Genomic DNA, 4,180 nt, shown 5'->3' with positions numbered 1-4,180 from the left:
CGTTGCATCTGAATCAATTTCCATGACTTTAACATTTTGTAACATTTCTCTCAACAATATTGCTTGATTTTCAATAGAGTTTTTTTTGTGTGTCTTCTTTCGTTTGTTTGCACATTTTCATGCGAAAATGACGGCACCATTAGTTTGAAAGAAAGTAATTTTGATTTTGAAAATGTTGCCATTGATGATATTGGCCATCCATTGGAACGTATGTGTTGTCTGTTGCTAGGAGACAACAGTAAACACATGGCTTTGATTCCATGTATGTTTGCGCACATTTTCGTCTCACTATGAATTTTAATTTGGTCTTCAGTGAAATTCGATTTGATCCGAATTTTGATCACTTGCGGATATCGCTAGATTTGATGAATGAAAATGATTCAATTAATTTTGTCGGAGAAAGAAGAACAAACACGAATCAGAATGCGAACAAGACAAATAAAATTTAATTAAGTCAAATTTTATTCATTTCCTTCCACAGCTGATGAATACGCGCCATCATTATTGATGAAATCATTTTACATTTATGTACATTCACAAAAAAAAAACTATAGACATACACGTTCACATACATCATAGTAATTTTCATTGAATTATTCACACCAAAATATACACAACGATCATTATTTCGGGCAAATTTAACATAACAATGTTTTTTTTCTTCTTCTCTTAATTTTCTATGTGAGTAGAATGAACATATCGGCCAGCCGCACTTTACAAATGACTCTTACCTATTGCTAGTTCCCTATTCGAATATGAATAGAAATATAAAAAAAAACTGACTATGAAATTAAATTATTTTCATTTATACAACGTAATTTTGGTGTACGGTTAATTTGTTCACATTTAATATATATATATTCGTCTTGATTATTCATTCCATGGGTTGAAATTATTTATACAGAATATATATTTGATATTTGTTGATGATGCCGCACCATGTCATAATCGTGCACAAATAAAACCGACGAATGAAATATACAGTCGCCGTGTGATAGAGTTAGAGAGGGAGAGGAAAAGAGAGAGAGACACACACAGCCCGACAATGATAATAATGATGATGATGAGCCAATAGACGTTGTAATTTGAAAATTAAGTCGATTTTCATGCTGCGGCTAAAGAAAAAAGGATGATATTGTCTCTATTTCCGCTGTGCATTTCATTTTCATGACTCTTTCTTCGGCCGACCTTTCTCTGTAGCAGTCTTCTCTCAATTTCTTTTTTTGTGTGTGTGTCTGCCTTTTTCATTGTGCCATTAGGAGGATCCTACACAATAAAAGTGAGCCGCACCGAAATTAGTTTATTCCATTTCATGGATTGAAACAAAATAAAGAAAAAATGTACGAAAGAAAAGCCCAATATCAAAATGTACACGATAAACCTTTATTTGTCATGTTAATCTCAGAAAGGTGAAATGGAGAAAGAAAATGCCATAAATCGATTGTCGACATTTAAAAAATGTTAGAAAATGGTATGCGCATTTGTTATTTAGTGATTTTTGGGTATTACTATTTCGAAAAACAAAAGAGAGAGAAAGAGAGAGAGAGACGAAGAGCGGGGAATGAACCAACGAATCGATGCATTCCAAACGATACGCATTTGACTTCATTTTATTTTTGTTTTTCTTTATCCTCTTTGATGCAACGTAATTTATTGATTTAATTAAACCCAAATCAACGAAAATTTCTTCTTCGTTCACATTTACACTATTTTTCTCTCTCACCTCATCTCATCTCATTCGATCGTTTTCTTGTACATACGGTGTGCATCTTCATGATTTGCCTTGTCTTCATTCTGCCATATAATGTGATGCAATGCGCTTCATCATTCTCGCCATGTTTGGGCCTCTTTAAATTGAAATATATCCATTGAAATGAAACATGAAAAAATGCCCAACAATTATTAATTATCTCTCTGAATACTCTTTGTGTACGTTTTAATTTAACAACAAAACAAAAACCAAAACCAAAAAAATCAAATAACAACAACAACAAAATAAACTACAAACAATCATCATTTGTTATATAATGTTTGAACATTGATTGAGGCAAGATTAGACACTTCAACCCAAACATCTCGGATCGAAGAGATCCTTTTGTGATTTATACAATGAAATAAATGTTTTAATTTTTCTTTTTATTTGAAAATGATAACTGCCACATATACAAATTGCTTATTGTTTCTGATTTGGATCATTTCAGTTTAAGGCAAACAGACGCGCGCATATATATATTCATTTCCACTTGGAAATATGTGGAATAAAAATGTTGACCACTCGGAAATTCTTGGCAATTTGTAAGGCAATCTAGTATTCAATGATCAATATCTAAATGAAAACATAAACGAAAATTTAAATTGACATTTAAAGTGAAGAAAAAAAATGACAGGTGAAAATGAACGAACACGAATGTGTCACCGTCCAAATATAGGCAGCGAATAAAAACAAAACCGTTCAATTTATTTGCCACATGACCAAAACGAGCGAATTGAATTATATTGTGGTTATGGAATGCGAATATCTATATGTACAATGCAATGTGAACGATAATCAGTTATTCGCTTCTCTCTCTCTCTCTTTCTCTCACTCTCTGTCATCCTTTCTTTCAGTGTCTGTTTGGCAAAGTGTTTTTCGCATATTTTCCGGTCTGTGTGCGCAATTATAAATCATTTACGGATTGTCCGCGCCATGCTCATTTGCCATGTTAATGAAAACAACAACGACAACAACAACAACAAAAATAAGGAGAATAAAATATATGTATTCATAATTACCATTTTTGATATGATCGAATGAAGCGAATGCAAGCGATAAACACCATTCTCTCATGATTTTCATATTATCGATGGTATTATGATAACTTCGCCAACTTGTCGTACATATTTGAATTGAGTGAGCGAAAGACGTTTTTATGTCTTTAAATAGGTGAGAAATCAACCAAATAATTGTCTTCAATGTTAAATTTATATTTCTTTTTCTCTTTTTTTTATTTCTTTTCTCTGTGCTCTTCTCGGCTGAAGCAATCATGACAGTGCGTTTTAATCACACGTTTATGCTTTTAATCATTAGCAAAAAAGAAGTCAAAAGCTCGAAATTTTGTCAAATATCAAAGGAAAAGCACGACAACAATACCAATTTTAAACTCATCAACCGCTTTCTATTTTTGTGTAAAAAAGAATCGTTCCGCTCAAAATCACAACGCACACTTTGCCTAATTATAACCATTGGCATCAAGAAGAAAAAAAAACCAAAATAATAAAAAAAGGCAGTAAAAGTTGAAAATTCATTGATGCTGAGCATTGATCAATTGAGTCCATTTAAAAATGGTTCGTAATGCGAACAAATCTTGGGCGCATTTTATCTCTATCGCCAAGTCTGTGTTTCTGCACTTATATTAGCTTGTTATAAATTTGCTTTATTCACTCCACTGTTGTTCCTGCTCTTGTTTTATATTTATATTTTTATGATAATGTTAACAAGTTTTTTTTTTTCACAAAATTATAATTATGGTGTTTGCTTGTCATTACGGTGAGCCGTTTTTTGTTTCATAAATATATGAATATCGTTCGTTTGTTTGTTGATCTTTTTATTTCAATTTAGTTATGTTATTGGTGGTGTGTGAGTGTTGTTGTTGTTGTTTTTCAAGTCATTTGTTTGTTTTGAATGAGAAAGAAGGCAGCAAAAAATGCATTGTGCTGTTGTTATTTGTGTGCATTTCATCCAATCGCAAATGTTTCTGAAATGAAAATAATTCTCGAATAAATATCTTCGTTTGATTATAATTTTCTCATCTCATTTTTTTATCAAGCGCTCGCTCGCTCGCACAGACAATTGCAATTGCGTACTGTGATCATTGTTATTTGGAAATCATTTGATGAGTGATACGTTAGGGCTGTGCTGTGCACAGAGTATTCCCCATCCAAACCAGTCTCAATTGCCCTATAAATGTGGTAATAAGATGGTGAAAGAAAAATAAGTGAAAAATAGAGTCTTTAATAATTATAAAATAATTGTAAATGATATTGTATTTGTAATGTGCAACTAAGCACAGGTAATCATGAAATTTGCAAAAATTGTTATGTGTTCACTTCATAAAACTAATAAACGTGGCGACGTACATCGTTTTTTTTATCTTCGCTCTTCCCATTCTCTCTCTCGCTCTCTTTCTCGACATTTTTCCAT

The sequence above is a fragment of the Contarinia nasturtii genome, unplaced genomic scaffold (genome assembly GCF_009176525.2).
Source record: "Contarinia nasturtii isolate CC-2019 unplaced genomic scaffold, AAFC_CNas_1.1 Cnas_scaffold_2934, whole genome shotgun sequence".
In the NCBI taxonomy this organism is placed as follows: domain Eukaryota; kingdom Metazoa; phylum Arthropoda; class Insecta; order Diptera; family Cecidomyiidae; genus Contarinia; species Contarinia nasturtii.
Note: the sequence above shows the minus strand (reverse complement) of the source record.